General features: G+C 47.4%; 1 protein-coding gene across 4 annotated transcripts in view; it reads right to left on the bottom strand.

The window, feature by feature from the left end:
- Positions 1-22,949, bottom strand: part of noc (no ocelli) — a 184,768-nt gene that overhangs the window by 48,964 nt on the left and 112,855 nt on the right. Inside the window, exon 5 of one of the 4 annotated variants that reach the window (XR_011507975.1) lies at positions 6,360-6,576. The exons of the other annotated variants lie outside the window; for them this stretch is intronic. The gene's annotated coding sequence lies outside the window, so the exon portion shown is untranslated. The remainder of the gene's footprint in view (positions 1-6,359; positions 6,577-22,949) is intronic. 4 annotated transcript variants of the gene reach the window in all.

Genomic DNA, 22,949 nt, shown 5'->3' with positions numbered 1-22,949 from the left:
CGGTGCCGATACCACGGCGGCTGGTGTATACTATACAACTTGCGGCTCGTCCGAACAGGATACATTATTAACGCAGAGGCACTTCCCGTTTCAAAGGGCGCCCCTTTCTGACCATTGCGAAGTCCGGAAGGGTGAGCGAAACGCTAAGAACAATCCTGGTATGATTGATCGCCACGAACTCGCGCAAGCCTCGTCGATAACCAGGCCACGAAAAGCGCTGAGGGCAAGAGAGAACGGCGCAGCCAAAGCGAAGAACAAGGAACAAAAAAATACACAAGCCGTAAAAGAGGGAGACGGGCGAAAAGAAACGAGGTGCGCGTTTCACGGCGGTTTGTCTTCGCCGAGGTTTGTAATTTAAACGCGCCGTGACAGGTCGCATGGACGGTCGACCGTACAGGCGAGCACGAACTGAGTGGTAACATTTTCATTCCGCCTGTTCTTCTCGCCTTCGTTCTTTCCTCTGGCCCCTTCCTTCCTTCTTTTTTTTTTTCTTTCGAGAGCCTCAGTTTTCATCTTTCAATTTATCTCCCACCGATTCTTCTTGATTCTTTTCGCTTACCTCGAGTCTTTCAAAGCGTACGCTGGAGGTGGTCTATACGTAAAAAAGACGCCAGCGGGCCACACAAGGGCCCCGAATGCTTCTGCGGATGTGTGGAGAACGTGTGTGGGAGCAGGTGGGCCCGGTGTATGAAGAGGCTAAGACAGCGATGTTTTACAGCTTCGCTTCGGACTAGACAGACGTCGTGACGAGGATGACTTAGTAGACTGCGAATCACAGATATCAGGCGTGGTAACTACACTCGAACACCGCATTTCAGGCCGTTGCGCTGTGGAGTCAGAAGACAGAGACCTCACTCGAGGAGCTGTCCACTCTGAGCGCACATTAAGGATGGGTCACTTCCGTCAGCCATGACACTCAGGACTGGACATTCTCGGTTGGTGGCCTTATCCATTTTCTCTGCCTTCACGTAAGTGGGCGCATAAGAACGTGTTGGGCATATTGTATGCACTATGAAGGAATAACTTCGTAAATCTTCTGGGCAAAAGTTTGTGGGGTGCTTTTGCTGCTTGTTTCTCCTTACCTGCCAATTTGTTCTTGGATAGGAGGTATGTTACGCAGATAGAAAGTAACGTGCCTGACGCCACCGGTGTGGCGGAGAAAACATTCTCTTGACAGTAATATAATTATAGGTGAGTACTGAACGCAGAGGCGCGGAATTAAGGCTCTGACGCGGCCAAGAAAGGTCCTCACACCTTTTCAAAACGAGGGTTCTACTCAGGTGTTACATAAAAAGTCCTCGCAAAGTATGCATGAGAACAAAGACAGGTTATAGGGATATCAAAACTGTAAGCTGTCGAAAAAGAACCAAGAAAAATGAGTGCCCGCGCTCCATTTAGAATTGAACCGATGTAAGTAGTGTGCAATATACGTGGCACACTCCGAAATGTAGTACGTATTCGTTTATTCCTATAAGTAGGTTGTAGTAGATGAGTTCACATGCGAAGTGCGCTGCGCAACATCTGCTCCACATGCACACATGCGAACTATGCTGCGCTCCTGCCGTGCATGTTTGGCCTTACGCCAGTTGTTTCCCAGGAAAACATCGCGAACAGACATTCCAAAGAAGCGCTTGCTATACGCAGGCGTTGAACGGTGATTATTAGCGCTCACTGAACGCATAGCTAAACCACGCGTTCCTATAGTTCTTCCAGTCAATGCTGGGAACACGCGTGCGCTTTCGCGCCGCAAGTTTATTGCGTGGCTTCTATACAATACCCGGCCTCAGCGAATGGATTCAAACGCTTACATACTCATACATGTGCGTACCACAACGGAGTGTTTTCGATAGGTCAACTGGAAAGAGCCACCGATGAACAGAAAGAGGGCGTTCGCGATGTTTGCAGTACCGCATTAATCGCACACGGTCCTTTTCAAAGTGCTCGAGAAGGGCGTCGGGAATGAATAATCGAGGGGAGCCCCATTGAAAGAGCGCATAGGCTGCGTGCACGAAGGGATCCTGGGCGAGGCCTCCGCTGTACATTACAGCGCGTGCGGCGAATACCCCCTCATTCGATGTTGTCCACATATCTGCGGCGGCGGCACCCACGGCTGCGTGGTGAGGAGCGAAGAAATGCTATCCCCTCGCGCGCTGTAAATCTTCTCTGGGTCCGGATCAGCGGGGACGATCGGCCATTTTCCTCTTTATGGCGCAGTCATTAACCACCGCCGTTGGGTGCGCTGCGTCCCGAAGCCTTGGAGCCCGCCAGCGTGTGAAGGTTAATTGGATTAATAAATTTCCACTGAAAACGGCCGGCCGGCCCAATCGCCGCGCGCCGCCCCATCGTGAGCGCTGCTCTCTCAGCGTGCTCCAGCATCGATGCCCCCGATGGCTGCCTTCGCGCCGCACGGACGGACATGAGCGCGTGCACGCGAGAAAAAAGTGTAAACTTAGCAGCGCGCTCAGAAAGCGCCGCGGAGGCGCAGGCCGCACGTAACGGCGGCATCAGTCAGCAGCGGAAACGCGCCGGCTATGTCAGTGTGCGTGCGGCCCCCTCTTCACGGTGGGCGCTTCGCGAGGACGGCGCCTATACACGGGGTCTCTATACTCCGGTGGATTGCGATCGCTGCATCAGCGGACACCTTTGGATTTATGGGAGATCTTTTCGCGGCGGTTGTAATGAATCGCGGACGCCTGTTGCCCCGGCGTTTATGGGCGCCGTGAACGGAATTTGTAGGCTTCGCGAGCGCACGGGCGGCAACAGGTCAGACTTGCTCCCCTCCTCCACTCGGCTCCCTCCCCCTTTCTCGCTCCATCGTGCACTTTTGCCGTGCGATCCCCCTCTTCCACTCCTCACGAAGGAGCCCTGCGCGGCGGCGGAGTGGCACACCTCGCGTTCGCACGCGCAGCGCAAGCAGCGGCGAAGTGCACTCAGAGTTCGCCATCGGAGGTCACAGGTGGAAATGTCGAAGGTGCCTCACCAAGCAGTGTATGTCTTTCGAAGGCGCTCGTGGCCTCTAAAAGGAAGGCCCGAGATTGTGGCTGTTCCAAGCGGGCCGCACTCTCAGGATCCGCGAAATCGGTAAGGCCGCAGATACAAGAATGAAAATAATAATTACTTCCACAGACACCATGATACTTCGTGGAAATCGAGCAACGCACCAGGAGCAACACATTGTCAGACAATCACAAAAGAAAATAACATGCTAGCTCTCACGTAATTGAGAGTAGGTGTAAGCATGAAATGGCTACCGTCAAAGCAGATTGCTTGGAGATGATACTAGCTACAATCTTAAAATGGGTGTAGTGCATGTTCGCAACGGCACACCCCACCACACCGCACTACGCCAAACTGCGCACTGGTCCATATGGACGCAACAGTTCCCTGTCACAAACAACCTCATTGCGAGTCTCGTCTAGGCCAAACAGCCATCTGCGGCGCTCACGGACCGCTGGCATTGAAAAGAGCACAGGCAACCCTGTCTCAGCGCCAAAAGATGACAATCAAGTGTATAGTGCCCTGTATCTGCCTTTTGAACGTCGCTATTGGAAGTGACAAATAAAACGTTGGCGTACTAGAAGTTACAGCTTGAAGGATATTGTGAACAAACATTAAGAACTATGAAGCAATATTTTTTGTAACTTGTTTGGGCAGTAGCTAGCGTATGTAATGTGGTCCTATACAAAGGGTTGCGGGCCAAAGGCTGTATTTTCGTAGGTGTTCACTGGTATCCCGGATAATCTTGCCTTATTATTGTAACGATGCCGGTATGTACTCGTTCCATTCTCGTCTTGAGTGCCCGGATTTAGGCTCAAGGTCTCTTGGAGGTCGCTGACAACGGGAGCTAAAACATTTCATGCTTAAAAGCAGGCAAAATAGACGAATGCTCATCATCCGTCGGAATTACCTATCAGCCGAAAGACAGAGATAAGAGAAACGAATACGAGAAAGACGACAAAGCAAGTGCTTCTGTCGAGTTTTTTGTGCTCCTCTTTAGTTCTTTCTTTTTCTTTTATGTGTGCGTGTTCGTTTTCTTTTCTACTTTCTTTTGCGAACATGTACTAACTCGCCTAACGGTTTAGTTTGCATTGTCACGGACACTGCTGAGTAGATACGAGTATATATACAAGAAAATGCAAAAACAAAATTACTTTCGCAACAGTGTCACTTTTTTTCTTTTTCATCGCCGAACTATGAAAGTACGAGATCCATTGATTGACGAGAAACGTATTGGTAAATTATTTTCAGCCCAGCACTACTGTTTCATGGTTTTAAAGCCTTTCTTTGTGTCAAGAGGTCTTTCGAGAGGGTGCTGCAGCGTTTGCGTTCCTCTCCCAACCGCTAGCTCCGGCGCATTAACTGTGTATACTCGTAAGTCAAAAGAAGTAAACCCGAAAACGAATTATGCTCCCAATCTCCATGTATGCAGCTGCTGCAAGCTAACCCTACATATTCACCATAGCGGAACACGCATAGCAGTGTGCATACTGCACAATATTCGGTCCCCCATTCCAAGCATACTTCTCCCGTTTTCTTTTATTCTTCTATCCTTCCTTTCTTCCTCGTTTTTTTTTCTATTTCCTTTATTTTTCTTTCTTCAATTTTTTTATCATTCTTTATTCTTAAAAGTTCGTTCGTTCGTTAAACGTTACTAGTGTTGGCTGAGCCTGCCTAGCCTGCAATTATCCACAAAGCAATAAATATTATGAGAACTTCTATAACAACTATAACACGTACTAAACATAACAATACATTGGGTCAATATAACTGTACTGTACGTATATATACACATGCAAACCTTACTGAACGTGCTGCGGACATTTTGCTACTCATTTTTTTTTTACATACAGTGTAGGTGTTCAAAAACAAAGGGCATATCCTGTTTTCACCCCTCTATTGCGTCTAATTTGCTCTGGTAACAAAATATGCAACTCAAGGATATGTGGAACTCTTCAAAACTTTCTTCGATGCGAGCTGCCGGCAGCTGAAATCAGTTTTTTTTCATCGCTCCCTTCTTGTCTGGCTATCGAATAGATCGTGTCCTTCAACATGTCTCATATTCTTTGGCAAATGTTTGCGCAAGCGTTGTATCCATCATGCAACTGTAAAACCTAACAACATTTACATATGTAACCGAGGGCCATATACTTCAACTATTCTTCTCACTTTATATTATTTCAGCCTTTCGTCAGCGTTTCGCACGAAACCAATTCCCCCTACAGTCGCCAGGATGGCCCACTCAGCGGGCTGATGACAAACATTGAATATAGAATCGCGTAAAAAGAATACATGCAAAATATGACCCTTGGTTTCTTTCTTCTATTTCTTTCGGGTTCTTTGCCGCGGCTACATGCCGAATGTGATCAAGCGACGCAATTAAGCATCACGCTGTCGACTAACACCGACTTTAGGAATACAATCTCGTCTACACTCTAAATCCTTGAAGCCTCGTCTTAAGTTGCTTAAGCGACGCGGACCACTATAGAAGGACAAGTGCTCAAAGCATTTCTGACTCTTCAACTTGCCTGTAAACTAAGCAAAACAAAACGTTAGACAAAGCAAATAGTTACGTGGTAAATTCCCTTTGAAAGTGCTAAGTATAGATTCGATGAAGTAGCCCAAGGCATTTCAGCGTGATCTAAATTTCCTACTGACAAAAGATAATCACACTGCACTACAGAGTGGTATCATTATTCAATTGAATTCATTTTATTTCCCTAAAAGAATGGTTTCTAGTTAGATTCACAAGCTAAAAGCTTTTGTGACCAACTTAACTGGGCTGAGCAAGTAGTATTTGAGCCCGCCTACATTCTCGCGCAAGCACACGCACTAAAATCATAACAATAATAAAGGAGAAAAATAAAAGAAAGCCCATCCCGGATTTAAGACAAACTAGCATGTATTTATGACTGCGGTTAATTGTACCCGCATAGTGGAGACATTCTAATCCATAGTTAGGTTTGCCTGTCATTCCAAAGGTGGTACGTTTGACGAACCCACCGCGGTGACTCTGCTACTGAATACCAGGTCGCGGGTTCATTTCCCTGCCGCGGCGGGCGCGTGCGTTGCGATGGGAGCGGAATGCTCGTCTACTGCACTTTGGGGGCAAGCTAAAAAAACCATGGGTAGTCAAACCTAATCCGGAGCCCTCCCCTACGGTGTCTCCCATAACCCACTGTGGAATTTCGAACTTTAAAGCACAGTTCTTTTTTTTTTACGTTTGACGGCAGATTCTCACTCTATATACCGGCATAAGTGGAACAGCGTTTTCGCTGAAGTTGCGCTGGAGGCCCGGTCGCAGCCGCGAAGCTAGTGGCCCGCTCTACAGGTTGCCCAATGAACAGGCGTAGCTTTCTTACCACGCTGTCGTGGAACGCAAAACCCCGAACAGGACACAGGCAGGAGCACCTTCTATAGGACACCGCCCAAGTGCAGCAGAATTTTCTGGCAATCAGCAAGCCACGTGGCGCAGCCGATGCCGGGCACCTCTGCTCCGTACGCAGCCGCGCAGAATAACACCGCGCGAGCCGCGGCCGTCTCTGCGCTCATGCTCTTGGGGCTTTCCGGCTCTCCGTTCTGCACACACACGTGAGCGCGATAATTAATGCCCTGGGCTGTTTTTCTCCTCAGCGAGGGGACAAAAAAGATATAACAAAATCATTTAAGCTACGCGCGCGGTTTCCTATCCTGCCGTCCTGTGCAATAGTTAGAGGGCGTGCTCCGAGCGTGTGTGCGCCTCCGTGTCTGTTCATATATTCGGGGCGCGGAGGGGTTGGATTGGTTTCAACTTTGGCCACGCACGGGAACAGATAAGGGAGTGTCAGGGGAGTAAATTATACTGACATGTCATGAATTCATGTTGGCAGCCTTATCGCTGAGCTGGCTACGCTGCCCAGGTTCTCATAACGGCAGTTTCTCTCTGCTTTCCCCTGTACAACCCTCCCTTCGACTTCGAATTCCGCAGCTAGTCGACTATAGTATGTAGTGCCGCCTTTCCAGCGAAAAGAAAGATGCGAAGCGTCGTTGAATGTGCCAAGAATCTCTGCAGCCGATGACGTGAAGTGAGACTCTAATTATCAGCTCCGGCTTATTGACTTGCAATTGCGTTGGCTTGTGAAACGTGGAGGAGGGATTGGGGGGGGGGGGGGGCAGGGCAGGGGGAGGAAGACGGAGTGATGTCTCGTGCTTTTGAAATCCTTTGCAGCGGTTTCACCTCTAAACCGCTTTGTCCATACTATGATCGCTTCATAAAATGAACACGCCACTCAGGTGAAATCTGGAAAGGCTTCTTGGCGGCGGCCAGTTGACGTCACCATATATTGGCGATACTCATTTTATTATGATGATAAAAATAAAATTTCGCATAACGATCATGCCATTAGCCTGATGGAAGTTTACACGCACTCAGACGTTCAGAGTTTTCATTAGACAATAGAAGCAAATCCTTCTGTTCCAGAAGCCAGCTCCTACGACAAAAGGGTATAGATTTACGCCATATCGTTTCTGCCAGACCAATTATGTTACCATGCATTTTCATTCTCCTTCTCTAGCACCGATATTGAACGGTTGTAACGCAATCGCGACACGACATTTATAAAGTAGGTAGTTCCTCTACTTGAAAGTGTTTAACAAGGCGAATGGAGGCAATTTGGCTAACTCTTAAAAATGTATTTCATATTCAGAATTGCTGAAATGAAGAAAGAAATTATATATCGTTCTAAACATCGAGCAACACGCAATAAATTACGCCAGAACTCCTAAGCAAAGCGAGCTTGGTCAGGGTGAGTTAGGACTGCCTGGCAAATGGAGCAGGTTTAGAACAAACCGGATCCTTCACGTAGCATTAGCATACTTACGGCAATAATTTACTCTAATAGGGCCTCATCGGTTCCTTAAACGACGCCAATTCCGAGATTTATTGAGTGGAGTCTCGGCACTAACCTTGTTGCTCTCAGTGTGGTACATTATCGAGGCTGACTGCGGTGCAGTGCTTAACTGCGACATCGTCTTTTCAATAAAAACCAATTACTGGTTTCGCTGGTTACGTGTTCTGCATTTGCAGTTAGAATTACAAGTATGTGTCATCTTTCTTCCCTTTAACTTTCACCGACTTGTTCGAATGGTATACGTGGCTATACAGGATGCTTCAACGAAGACTCAGTATGCAATCGGACTCCATTGTTCTTTGTTTCTATGTTGTTGTTACTTTTAGGGCTTTGTCTTGATTTGCTTTGTATTGTTTTGGGTAACATGTTGCTCGCAGCTGTCGAAGTCCATACTTTCGACCAAAATGGCGGATGAGCTCAGTTATAAATATACCTTGCCAGCTTTTTTCAATCATTTATTCAATGCACGGTGCTGTAATTCCCAAAATGAAGTCATCAGGTGCCGAAATCGAGTTTGTTTATACGAGCAATGTTGAGTCTAGCGCAAACTTCGACAAACACTTCGCTCAAATGAGCGGCAAAACACGTCGGCGGCGTTTTACGTGGTGCACACTTCGCAAAGTGGGATTTGCAGGGATATCGCAAGCGGTACCAGTATCAGAATTAACAATAACCCGTCACGGTGGCATAGCCGCTATGGTGTTGAGCTATTAAGCACGAGGTAGCGGCATCAAATCCCGACCGCCGCAGCCGCACTTCGATGGACCCAAATACAAGAACGTCCAGGTCCCGTGCATTGGGGGCACGTTAAAGATACCCTGATGAGCAAAATTATTCCAGAGTCCCCACTACGGCATGCCTTATAATCAAATCGTGGTTTCTGTAGCTCGTAAAATCCCAGAATTCAATTCAGGATTAACATAAATGGACGTGCCTACTTGAACATTGACTGGCTTAGCTAGTTCTTTTTTTTTTCACTTCTTTTTTTTCTGCACGCGAGGAACTCGGGTGCGTATCCATCTGCCGGAGGCATATAACGAACTAACGTGAAAACCAAACCCGTCTAAAAACAATAGACAATGCTACTGAAGGCTTACACATGTGGCATAAAAGTTAAACAACACCTTGTCCCATTATTTTCTAACTGATGATCATCTGCATTTACAGCTACTATCGCAACCGTCTAGGATGATCCCACGTCTCTGAAAGTCCTCGGAGCGAAAGTAATATTTGTTTGCTCCGGCAGTGTAATATCACGATGAATCTGCATGACATTGTTTTCCACCAGGACAACGACGGTCGTCACAGCTTATAAGAAACGCTCGTTCCGCACTTGGTACATTCTTTTTAACTGAATTAATAACAGGGTAACCGCTCTTCAAATAATCTTAGTATGGGCTATATATCATCGTGCCATTGCAGACCTCCTCTGCCTTGAACAATGAAATTACTGCTTGGAATAAGGTAGACAGACGCCACGCTGCTTTTGGAGATTGCTTTGTCCTTGACAGAACTGTCGGTGTGCTATGAAAGCGTTTCTTGTCCTCATAACTGTTGTGCCATCTTCTTTCCATACGGTGATTTTCTTTGGGTTAGTTCCTCTCGCACGTTTTCCTATCAGTTATGTATACGCATGCCAAAGCTTCTTGGCTGTGAGATCATTTGCAACGTTGTCGCATTTGTGAAAATTTTCGCTGAAGCATACGCAAATGGTTTTCATTACGAGTCCATTCACATGTACTATATAATTGTGAAGCTTTTTAATGTATATAAAGAAAAAAATTTTTCTAGGGAAGCTTTGATAGACTGAAGTGACAGAAGCTGTGTCGGCTGCTACGAAAGCTTAGCGAAAGGAGCTCGGACAAACGCGGCTGGAGCTTCGACTGTAGTGTCATGCAAGGGCACCGCTGCCGCCTGTGCGTTATTTATTTATTTATTTATTTATTTATTTATTTATTTATTTATTTATTTATTTATTTATTTATTTATTTATTTATTTATTTATTTATTTGCGATACTGCCAGTTTCAGTGAGAGCAAAGCAAGTGGGCATTGTATTAAACAGTTTTACAAAAAGAAACAAACAGGTCATGCTACATGGTACAGTAAAAGAGAAAGAAAAGAGAACAAGCTTCCTTAACTACTGCAGAAATCACCAATGACGATGTCAAATACAATACTTTTGGTTGGTATAACAATATTGCTCAGTAACAAATACAGCATTACTAGAATTTGTATAAAAAATTGCGAATGAATGACCCATGTAAGATTAGAGAAGGTATACAGCTAACAGATAACCGCGCGGAAGTGGCCAGATTGGGGCTTGAAATGGAGAAATTCCACGCGCAGAAATAAGTGTTACAATTAAGATATGTGGGTGTGTTAAGTGGCGTATTCTGTATTTGATGTCTCTAGTAGTTTGATGAAAGATGAGGGTGACAGAGAGGAAACTATGTCTGAGTGGAGCAGATTCCATTCTTTAATCGCACGTGGGAAAAGTGAAAACTTGAACGTGTCATTGCGAACACTGTACCTGTTTAGTGTAAATGGGAGCTTTTTTTTTTCGCGGTAGACGTGATGTAGACAAAGTATCGTACTTAGCTCGGTCTGTCTTATAACTGCCGTGCATTAGTTGGTAGATGAATTTTAAGCGGGCTTGTCAGGCCCTAGCAGATATTGTTTTAAGGCCTCCATCAGCTAAGAGGCTTCTGAGGAGTCATAGGGCCTGTATTTGTTAAGAATGAACCTCACAGCTTTTCTTTGCATCTTTTCTAGTTTTGATATGTTAGTTGATGTGTGCGGAAAGCAGATGATGTTAGCGTATTCTAAGACGGAGCGAACAAATGTGTAGTCTAGTACTCTGGCGTGCTTCGATTCAAGGTGTAAACATCGCAAATGCGATCTTTCGCTTGCCGCGCTAGACAACGTCGGCGGCCGTCGTCACAGCTTCGCTACAACGGGCCTTTGTAAACTGTAACGCAAACGGGGTCTCGCAACCTGAAAGAAAAGCATAGCATAGATGGGCTGTATCAACGCCTTTACGAGAGGTGTAATAAAAAAAAAAAACTGGCTGAATGCTTGTGGGGAGACCAGCTATCTCATCATAAAGACCATTCGTTTTAACTATCTCACTTGTAGATTTTATAGGCGTGACCACTGTCTCAAAAGAGCGTATGAAGAGATCCGGGAATATTAGTAGAATAGCACTATTGGCTTATATCATAGCCATAAACGCACGGTATAGCGGTATGGCGAGATTGATCGCTCGTCGTGTTTTTGATCCAAGAGTTAGGTGTATAAAAACAAGGAAAGCGCTACGTTTGCGCCTGCTATACCAGCTCGACAGAGTATAGTCATACGCCGAATTTCACCTAGCTTTGACAAAGCTCAGAAGCTCAATACATGTTGCATTTTATTCCTGACCAGACTCATTGAGATTAAGCGTTTGGCGCTCATGTGATGCATGCAAGAGAGCACTGCTGATCGACTATTCCTGACCGTGCACCAATAGTAAAGTTAGCCGTCGTATCGAGGCATCGTGTTCGATCTTCCCTTTCATTCAATGAGTCTTAAACAGAGCTGTCCGGTCTTTCGCGGGTTTCAACCCTCCATAATCTTATGTGACCCCACTGTCAGTGTCGCTTCTGCATTGTGACCGAAGATTGAACCCACATTGGTCACATTCTTTAGCATACGAAGATGTAAAGTGTTCACAAGCGTATGGACTAAGGAAAAAGATTTAAGAAAGAAAACACAATGCCGTAAAAAAACCTGAGCATAACGGACATCGCACATGCTGCATTAATCCGTTTCTGTGCCACGAATTATTATTATATTAATCACGTAAACATGTATAAACACCACAAAGAGAGAACGAGAAGTGGAAGGAGAGAGAAACAACTTTATTCGTCAGGCGGCTAGTAATTGCCTCCTAAAGGAGATACCACGCCCACTCGCTTGAATAGGAGAAAAAACAGGGAGAAAGATAAGAGCAAGGAGATAAAGAAAGGCAAAAAGCAGAGGAAACCACAGCACAACACATAACATCACATGCAGAGCACGATTATCACAGATGAGAGTCTAGTCCCGAGGATGAGAAAAACTTTAATGATGCTTTGTGAGCCGCATGTCGAGCTAAAGCACGATCTTTCGGAAACAAGAGAGAGAGAGAGAGAGATATGCAAATTAGAGAAAGGCAGGGAAGTTAACTAGAGTTAAGGCCTCCGGTTTGCTACCCTGCACTAGGAGGAAGGGAAAGGTGACGTAAAGACCGAAAGAAACGCGGAAAGAAAGGCTTGACACAAAAAAAAAATGGACGGGGTCATTATAGTCCTTCTAACAGGCCACTGCCACGTAAAAGGGGTCAACAAAGCCTTGACCGACTTTCGGTGTGACGACAAATTCGGAAACAAGAACTCCTTAAGCACCATTCGAGCAAGCTTAAGTAGCTGGAACTTGCTCAGGAGCACACAGTGACAGCTGTGGGAAGTCGGGCATTGTATAGCCAAGCGCTCAAGCGTTCCGCTGTACCGTCCACAAACCGGGCACGAAATGCTCGGCGCCCGCCCTTGGGAGCGAAAACGATGTGCTCTATTAAAGCAGCCGATACGCAACTTGGGTGATGTAGACCTGCTATACGACGACGGTTACACGCGGGAAGACGTCAATGTAACGAAGGTACCACTGGCAAACTGCAGCGCATATCACGATGCTGCCCAGAATATAATTTTCCCGAGGTCCACACTGCTACCTACTCTTATAGCCACTTGGAACTGTAGTTCGCACGAACGCGCAAGCACAACTTGCCACGCAGGTCTAGAGCCCCAGGTGTCTGCCAAGGGTGCATACAGTGCAGCGCGGAGGGGGTCGCTGTCGCAATCCGCCGACATGCAGTGTTTGCGGCTGAAGTCAACCTCGGACGGCTGAATACGCCGAAGGCCATTTGTCATTCCTCAGCATCTGCGCGGCGGCGCCGCGAAATCGGCCATCGCGCCGTGTACACACGTCCGGCCTCCACATGCGCAGTCGGCGCGGCGTACCCTCTGTCGCCTCTCAAGTCCGCTCCGTTTCCTTTATGGGCCGGAGGCGTGTTCGATTACCCGCCGCGCGGGACCTTTCATTATGGCCGGCGTCACCCAGGGGCCAAATTGCAGTTCCCGCGCTGCGGTTCTCGAAAGCAGCGACCGATGGCGGTGGTGTAGCCTCAATGGCGACAGACGAACCCTCCCCGTTTTCTATGCACATACTCGCCCGAGTATACTACCGTGCACCAGCACACCCGCTAGACGCGCTCATTCGGACGTTAGAGGAGTTAATCTTCAAGCTACAGATTCAAGGAACTACATAACGCCGGCCCCGAAAACAGTTCCTCTGTGTGTGTCATACTCTTAAATGAATTCTAAAGGGCCGAGGCCGCATTTTGAACCGCTTTGGTGCAAAGAAAGCGCCGGCGCTTTTAACCAGGAATCGCAAGCATGGCTGCACGTCTTCGTTCATACAGACGTGGTCTTCTTGCATGTTGCGTCGCCGGTTCCGTTTGTTCGCTCTATGCTGCACGGAACTAATGATGCTAGCTGCATGAAGAAGAGTCGTTACCGCAATCACTCTCTTTCTCTCTCTCTCTATGCGCGGTAAGATGTTCGTTTCGTTATGTTTCCGCCTGCTGTCATTGTTATCATTATGCAGTCCCTTTTACGTACTGCTTGGAGAAGGCTGCTGCTAGCCTCACCTGCGTGAATGGTCCTCTGCTGCCCCTGCCGCCACTTTCCCCGTTGTAATGGAAGAAGGGCCCACAGCCGTGTGGTTTCGGGACACTCTCCGCCGGGCTCGTCGTGCCGGCTCGCTCGCAGCTACTTACTGCGCGCGTATGCGGCGGCGCGGCGCCCGCCGCCGCCGCCGGAATGGCCGTACATGCGCTCCGCTTCGAATCATTCGGAATCATTAGGGCCGAAAGCCGCTATCGCTAGCGCAGATCAAGGAGTCATTTGGCTCGTAATCACGATAATAATGGCGCCTTGGACGCGCGTTTTCTTTGAGGACTTCTACACTCGCCGAAAACAAAAATCAAGCCATTATCCACGCTTATCGTCGCAAGCAAGAAATCGTGTTGTCGGCCGCTCCACACTCCGCAGCCTCGTGCTACCCGCGTATCAAAAAGCGTGGTCGTAAAGGTGTGATGACGCGAGGAAGACTGGTTGGCGGTCGGGGAACTTGAGGACAGGAGCGCATCGACTAAGTACGAATGATCTTGCCGACAGCCCTGCCGGCTATCCGATACGATGGAAAACGGCGCCTTTACCACCGCGGCCCACTGTATCGCTGAGTGACGTTTCCCTCCTAAAAAAACAGTAAAAAAAATAGGATGTGGAGACATTCAGCCACCTTGCTTGCTGCAGTCTGAATACATTTCCTTTTTTGATTCTCAGCGTCTCAACCAATATACTATATAATAAAGTAAGACGCTTTCAGGCATGTTGACTGGTATGAACGTTTACAACGAATAGTTAGCATGACGCTAGATGGGTCGCGTGGATGACCTACTCAGATATGAACCTAATGGTGTTCTGCATTACTCTGATAACGTTGTAGTGCAGTTTTCACTCGGCGCAGTTAAACAGAAACTTCAGCTCCAATGTGATTTCTTGTATTCGCGGTCGGATGTTCGGCGTGCAATGCTGTCTCATTATATTTCGTTCCCTTGTTATGCAAAAGAACTACAGCGCATAAATTTGTACTGGCGTGCATGTCTAACTAATCATTCGTCCATTCTTTCCTCTTACTTACTTACGGTATGTACTCCTGAACCACCGCTATGACTATTTACATCGATTAGGAGGATATAGACAAAGGTAGTTGTCACATTTAGTAACGCACATCCACCCCGATGGCTCAGCGGCTATGGTGTTGCGCTGCTAAGCACGAAGTCGCACGATCAAATCCCGGCCGCGGTGACCGCATTTCAACGTGGGCGAAATGCAAGAAGGCCCGTGTCCCGTGCATTAGGGGCACGTGAAAGATCCCCCGGTGGTGAAAATTATTCCGGAGTCACCCACTACGGCGTGCCTCATAATCAAATCGTGGTTTTGGCACGTAATACCCCAAAATTCAACTTAGTAACACACGTGCTGTCTCTCCATAAACACTCTTAGCTCTGCGCTCCACAGTAGTTGAACAAGGAATATCGCTCCAGCGACATTCCTTGTTCTACTATACATTTCTTGTTTCACCACTGTTGATCATGCCAAGCCTTCACCTTCCTGTGAACGTCTCTCTTGGTGGGACTCGTATCTTTCTATCATTTAGTATGTATACACGTCTCAACAAGCAATGACTTAATTTCCAAGTCATGAAACTACAGTCGAGTACAACTTCAGAAAAAAGCGATATTTGCTCCTCTAAGGCGGATGCACACGAGCCTCCACTAATGGGCGCGTACTCTATATTGACGTCATGGGCAGAGCGACCGGTGACTACGCCGACGGAGACGATGGCCTCCCGCGCTTCGAACGGGGCCGAGTCCTGTCAGCTGTGTGCGCCTGTCCCTCGTCAGGGTGAATTATCCGACTGTCTGTGGTAGTCTGTCATGCCGGAAATATTATTGCGCGCTTACGCTGACCATTTGTGCCCCGTGCGTTTGTTCTGAGCCGCGATGTGGCGAAGAAAGATTGCAGCGAACATCGGTGACGTTGCGCTACGCTTCGTCTGAAAACAGGATCCCGCGACGACACACCGCTACAAGCAAACATCCTGCGTGTTCGTTCCGTGGTGTTTTGTTTTGCTCCAAAGTGAAGTTACGACGAGGAAAGTTTGCCGAAATCTGCTACACTGTGAGCGGCGGGTGTGTTCGTGTACTGTGTTGCTGTTTTTTGCCGGACGGAGTGAAGTGATGGAGCAAAACCATTCTCAGTAGTAATAAGAAAAGCGTACACGGATAAAACAATCCTACCAGTGTCTCAACAGAAAAGATCTGCGAAAGCAACCTCCAACACAAAGATTCGTTGCTGCCAGTTCAGCGCGAACAATCGTTGTCAGCAGTGTAAGATAGCCAAGCGTCTAGCAGCGTCGTTCGAGCGTTGTGTACCACTTGCTATTGATCGCTGTCCACCAGTGCACGTGCTAACAATCAGTGACTAACACGCGCTGCTTGAGCGAATGCCATTGAATTAGTAACGGCCAGGTGTTTGGTCACAGTGTTTGTTTCCTTAATGTCAGCCACAGTGCCAAGTCGTATAACGTTATGACCGTTAAAATGGTGACTTTACACAGGAACTTGGCATAAATTCGCGTCGCTGTGCGGCTCAGTACTATTTGCCCTCGGCACACACCAGCTGTAGAATGCCTGCTGTGTCACAATCACGTCTAAGGTGTGCTGCCAGCGCTTGATATGCTTTCCCACAACACAGCTCTACGCTGCTTTTCGATTGTGTTAAGCAACGATGCAAAAAAAGAACAGAAAAGAACATAGGACAAGGTCGGCACAGCAGCTTGTGAACCGACTCCTAATACCTCTACCTCTGCCTGTGTGTAAATGTGCGTGCGTTTTGTTGCGTTTGGGTATATTCTTTATTGCGGGATCGAATCCCGGCCACGGCGGCCTCATTTCGATGGGGGCGAAATGCGAAAACACCCGTGTGCTTAGATTTAGGTGCACGTTAAAGAACCCCAGGTGGTCAAAATTTCCGGAGTCCTCCACTACGGCGTGCCTCATAATCAGAAAGTGGTTTTGGCACGTAAAACCCCAAATAGTATTATTTATATTCTTTATTTCTCCCATTTCTTTATATTTGAGATTTTCTTAGTTTTCGCGCTCGCGTTTCTATTAATGTGTGTCAAGATGTGCCTGCTTCTGTGCGTGTTTGTGTTTATTCTGATTTCTGCCCTTTTATTTTATAGTAGCATTAGTTTTTGTAAGTTTTCTATAAGCAAAGTCTTTTTTCACAATTTCGTTAACTCGACTCATTCAAAGCACCAAGTACTGTGAACCGCAGCACTGGCCTCTTCAATCTCACTAAAGCCTTTCTCTGTCGTCTACCTGGGGCGGCTTGCACAAACATTTAATAACTAAAATAATAACGAATTTCAGAACGCGTTCTTAAATGTTCCATAGACAACGCCTAGTCCGCACGAGAACGCGTTCTTAAATTCAGTATTACTTTCGTTATTAAATGTTCGTGCAAGCCGCCCCTGGTCTTCTCAATCTGCCTTCTCGCTGTGTTTTCGGTCCTTGCTTCTTGTGTTGTTGCCACAATGTGATTAACCAACTTGCACAAAAGAAAGTTCTATCAACTATGACAACGGAAAAGTTTACAGATACATTTTCTTAAGAGCATCACGTGGGTTCCGCAGTAACTTCACCTCTTACACCTATTCGTATGTTTATGCATCAATGAATGCGGCAGCCCGCGAGAAGTCCACATGAAAGGGTGCCATATCTGTGAAGCAGCACCTTGCTGTGTCATTTCATTTTTCATGCTTCCAGTTTTATTAAACAGACGGTTTCTCTGCCCATCACATATGGTGGCACAAATTTTAACACGATAACATTATGCAACACGAATACCATTGTGCAGGGGGGTGTCATTTCCTGTCTGACGCTTTCATCGTTACACAGGCATATTTCAGTGAATGGAGCCCAGAAAAGCAATGCACTGACAGCTTTCGCAACTTCCACCATTTATTACTGCTCCAATTTCATTGTCTTAATATGGTCGGCGCTTTGCCTACGGCTTGTGCAATGAACAAATTGCCACAATAAAACGCATTCAACTTTACTCAGCACTTTTCGGTACAAAAAATGCTAGCAGAGTTATTAAGGGTTAGTAACAGTGCATTGGTGTTGCTTGCCCAATCAGGTAATCAAATTGAACAATGGCTACGACAGAACTGCGCTTTGAAGTGCAGACTGCTAAAGGTGCCTTTCAAGCATGCCCCGACTACACTTATTTCGCTACGGTGCCCGTCATGCTCGATGGTGGCTGCCCGATAGAGTATTTTGGGCCTTCCACATTGGCATTATTCCGCTCAACAGGATGTAGAGAACAATAGGGACAGCACAACTACCTGGAAACAGGCCGCCTAACAGGGGCATGTCAGTATGCTTGCATTGCTCTAATTGGTTAGAGTGGCTTAATGAAATTGACATTGACTGTTGTGGTGTCTTCCGGTCTCGCAGGAGTACCGGTCGACCACCACGGGTTCGAGTTTAGTGAGCCACAGGGCCGCGTCAGCCGTCAGCCTTTAGCGCTGCTGCGCGCGACCTCAGGCCGCAAGGGCTACCAAGCGACGCACACAAGAACACAGTATTGGCCTGAGTTAACGGAAACCGTTTATTGTATTCAGCGGCACCTGACTCTGCCTAAACACCCGGCCCCATGGTAGCGGGGAACCAAAGGGGGTCCCGGACCAAGGACGAAAAATACAGTCAAGGGTGCTTATAGCACGTCGCTGCGAGAGCACAGGCTCAAGCTGGGACATGCCACCAGGAAAAGTCCCGGCGGCTATGCTACTTGCTCTCGCGATAACCAAAGGGCCAAATCGCGAGAGCTCGGGCAATCTCCTCCTGCTTGGGCCTCCGATAAGTGCGGCTCGGCGTGGTACGACCTCGCGCGAGCACTAGGCACCCGGTCTTCAGCTTAGCGCCTTGAAAGGATCAACACGAGGTACGCGCTCCCCGCACGGGCAAGGGCACTGTACGTGAGCTCAGTCCTAGTCACAAAGGTGTCACCGGACGAGAGGACGCATGTACGTACCCGGCGCCGTCCCAAGGGAGGAGAGACACCCTACCGCCACGAGAGTAGCCGCCAGGGGCCCCTCGTGACGTCTTAGCCCCGCCCTCACTGCGAACCATCACGAAGGGAGCGCAACCGCTGACAACTGGTTCGGAGTGAGGAGGGTGTGAGGCGTAGGGATAGCAGAATAGGTGAATGCGCCCGCGCAATGGCGCCGTCGAATTCCCCAAATCCCCACACTGTGCAGTGGAGTAAACCGAGCCGACGATTCATTTTGTTATCGCTTGACTGCATTTATTGGCTTTTAGGGGCATGTAAACCTTGACGACGCCCCCAACATGACTGCTTCGGCAGACCTGAAGCTTATGATTGCTTCTCCCAGTGTTTGCACTGGCATTATTCATCTCAACAGGCTGTAAAGAACAATAGGGGCGGCACAACTACCTGGAAACGGGCAACGGGGGCATGCCACTGTGCTTGCACTGATATTATCAGTTCAAGGGGCCTAATGGAATTAACAATGACTGTGCTGTGGAGTAGCGGAGCCGACGAGGTGTTTATGTTATTTCTTCGATGCATTTATTGGCCTTTAGGGGCATGTAAAGCTTGACGGTGGCTCCAACATGGCTGATTTGTTTTCAGTTCGACTTGGTGTTTTCGTTTCGACATGCAGGCTGCCGACACTGGCGGTTCATCTGGCCTCGGCTGCTGCTGCTTCACCATAGGGCCCGTCAACTCGACAGTGGCTGCCCAAATGAGCATTTTGGACCTCAATAAGCTAACGATGTTTTATAATTGCTCTCTTGTTCGCATTACTTGCGTGAGCCAGATAACCACAATAAACAAAGCAACCACATGAATGTGCTTTGGCGTGCAGGCTGCTAACAGTGGCTGTCAATTTCCCGTTGACTACTGATTTTTCACCATAGCGCTTGCAAGCTGGACAGTGGCTGCCTGAATGAGAATTTCGGGCCCCACATAGTTATTCAGAGTTAATAATTGCGTTTGCATTCTGATTTGCCAGCATCTAAGCATGTTTCCATGCAATTACTTAAATTGAGCACGATCTGTGCAGGACGTTGCTTTTTCTGAATTGAGCTTCCATTAAAAGGAATATGCAATCAAATAAACTGCTTATTTATTTGAGAGGACACGGGAGAGGATGGTTGGCCGCTGCGAACCCACCTGTAAAATTTTGCTAGCCTTTCTCATCTCTTTTATCTCTCTCTCTTTCTCTTGATAACCCTAATAAGGTTTGTTCGTTCGTTAATAAGACACTACTATGTTTCGTCAAGTGTTTACGCCTGTGCCTATATATACAGGGACCATTGTCAGTCCCAAAGCATAAAGTATCAGTGTTTCCGGATCCTCTTGAATTCACAGCCAACATCCGCTGCTTTCACTCGTCTTCTCGTGAGAATGCGTTTTCAGTTGTACGGCATGCGGTAGCTACATATTATTATTCTACACCTCTTCTTTTTGTGTGTGTGTGTGTGTGTGTGTGTGTGTGTGTGTGTGTGTGTGTGTGTGTGCGTGCGTGCGTGCGTGCGTGCGTGCGTGCGTGTGTGTGTGCGTGCGTGTGTGTGTGTGTGCGTGCGTGTGTGTGTGTTTGTGTGTGTTTGTGTGTGTGTGTGTTTGTGTGTTTGTGTGTTTGTGTGTTTGTGTGTGTGTGTCTGTGTGTGTGTGAATAAGCCCCCGTGGTAGTTTAGTGGCTACGGCATTGCACTCCTAAACACGAGGTCGCGGGATCAAATCCCGGGGGTGAAAGGCAAAGACGCTCGTGTACCGTGCATTGGGTGCACATTAAGGAAACTCAAGTGGTGAAAATTATTCCCAACTCCCCCATTACGGCGTTCCATGGTGGTTTTGGCTCGCAAATCATGAGAATTTAATTAACGTAATTGTCTTGTAAATTCTTGCCATGAGTAGTCTGACCACCGGAGTGCCAACGCTGTTCCATATAGTATATTAATTCCAAACCGAATAGAAAGAAACGAAAAGAAACTAAGAGAAAGGAAACACGCATTGAGACACCTGCCGTGTTGCAAACCTGAAGGCTATAGGCAGCGGTTCGTTGTCAACGCCGCGGAGCAGCATCGAGTGAATTCCAAGAGTATCGCACAGCTTCTTGCCATAGGCATACATTCCATATTTACCCCGAAAGAAAACTACATGTGACACGTATGATGGGTCTCCCATTATACATCGCCCAGTGCAAAGAAACTCTGTTATTTGATTCTCAATAGATCGTGGCTATGTCAATCCCATTAGAGCTGAGGGAGGCAGTTTTCACGGTGCCCTCCGTTTGGGAACGCTGGAGAAGAAACAGCACTGACGAAAAATAGCGAAAAAACAAACAATGGACGATAAAGAAACACGATGCGAACGCACGCTATATTGTAGTTTATTGTCAGAAACACAAGTATATACCATGGCGCAACCACGTGTAAACGCTTGAAGATTAGCGGATAAATATTGAATTTCTACTTTATACAGCATCACAGACGGCCTTTCAACGCGCATGTCACTGGATGTCATGTCATGGACTTCTGAATAAAGGATGTTCAGCAATCTCCGGCACAATCCTACCTTTGTGCCTTGACAACACCTTAGTTTCATTCAGCAACGATTTGCACTTGCATTTGTTGCAATGTAGGCACAAATTAGACGAGTGCTACCCTTTCAACGAAGCTCTGTGGTCCATTAAACGTTTATTCAAACACCGTCCGGTTTAACCGATGTACCACTTCCCGCAGGACAAAGGAACGTGATACACTATACCATTTCCAGACTCAACCAACCTGTCATGGTGCTTAACATCACGCTCACTTCATTTTTGCGCATCGCCTTCAACCTTTCTTTCTACGCTGCACAGATGCGGCGCCAACTTATTTCTTGCCGAAAAGATGACATTTACACCAAATCGACTTCCCACCTTCTTCGTGCGGGGAGACAAGGCGTGCAAATGCGGAATACTAGCGAGTGGCTTTTCTTAGGCGTTAACCCCTCTTTAGCCCGCGCTCGTATCGCGTTTTTTTCTTGTCCCTTGTTTTTTGACGCCATTGTGCACAAGTATAAAATACCAACTCGCCCAGCATTCAGTACTTCTGACAATAAACAGGAAAAAGCGCGGAATCAGTTTTAGTGACCGTCCAAGTGGGCCTTTCAAGAAGTGCGTGTACATTTGAATGAGCGCGAAAAAAAAAAAAAGCTCAAGCGATGTATCCACAGGCCAAGCTATTTGCAAAGGCGGTGCTATACGGACAGAATCGTATATGGCCTATTTCCAAAGGCCTCTCATATCTCGCACTTGTCTCCTCGACGGTTACTCCCGCGCGCAGGGGGGTCCCCGCGCGTCTGTGCTGACGACACCGGCAGGGGCGTAGCCAGAGGGGAGGGGGGGGGGGGGCTTATAAGGCTTCAGCCCCGCCCCCCCCCTCCCCCGAAATTTTATCGCGCTGTCCATGCACCGCCGACCAAAGCAACCCCCGGCGCTGGAAATCATTCTGCATTTTGTCTAGAATGTCTTTTTTACGCTCGAAAAAACATTTCACCGCGAACATTGCGAACTCGGGCGTGATTTCTCGACAACATCCATGCACCGGAAGTCGCATAACGCAAGCAGCCCCAACCGAGCACAAAGTTTCGAGGGCGTTTTCATTGCGAACGGGCTCGCCGCAGCAACTCGCGGAGGCCGCGGAATCTACGGAGCGCATGGATGTCAATTCCGAAACTTTATGGGTATAAAGTTCTCATAAACTTTTGATGTGAAAGGTGCATTGGCATTTCCAAAATTGTAGTTTCGATTTTCATTTGCGGAACTTTGTTGGTTTAATGCTGTTATAAACATTTGACGCCAAAGGTGTATTGACTTTTCTAAAGTGGTACATAGGAACATACAACTAGGCAAGCCAAATTAACGCACTATCAGACAAGTTGACAAAGCACGCAGTGAGGTCCGATGAGACGAAGCGTTGTGATGGTTCATTTGTGCCGCCATCTCACACATAAAAATATCAACATTTTTTTAAACCTATTCCTGAGCATCCATGGCAAGACACTAAAGCCAACAAAGGTAGCTAGGCTCTTATTTATTTTTTCTACTTTGACTTTTATTCACGAGGACACATTGAGCCTCAATTTTTTTTTGTTCTCGCTACCCGACCCGCGGGCTGCCAGAGCCAACCAGAGCGCATGCGTTTTTCTCGTGTTGCCCCGACCACCGCGCGGCGCACTTCGGTGCGCGTTCGGTTTTTTCTGGACTAGTGTATTTTCGCCCAGCAGAGTTTTGGACGCTTTCTGGCTAGCAGAAGAGAAAAAGAAACAATGGTCGCTCG

Source organism: Dermacentor albipictus, chromosome 1, assembly GCF_038994185.2.
Source record: "Dermacentor albipictus isolate Rhodes 1998 colony chromosome 1, USDA_Dalb.pri_finalv2, whole genome shotgun sequence".
In the NCBI taxonomy this organism is placed as follows: domain Eukaryota; kingdom Metazoa; phylum Arthropoda; class Arachnida; order Ixodida; family Ixodidae; genus Dermacentor; species Dermacentor albipictus.
This window is presented reverse-complemented; position numbering and strand designations above follow the sequence as displayed.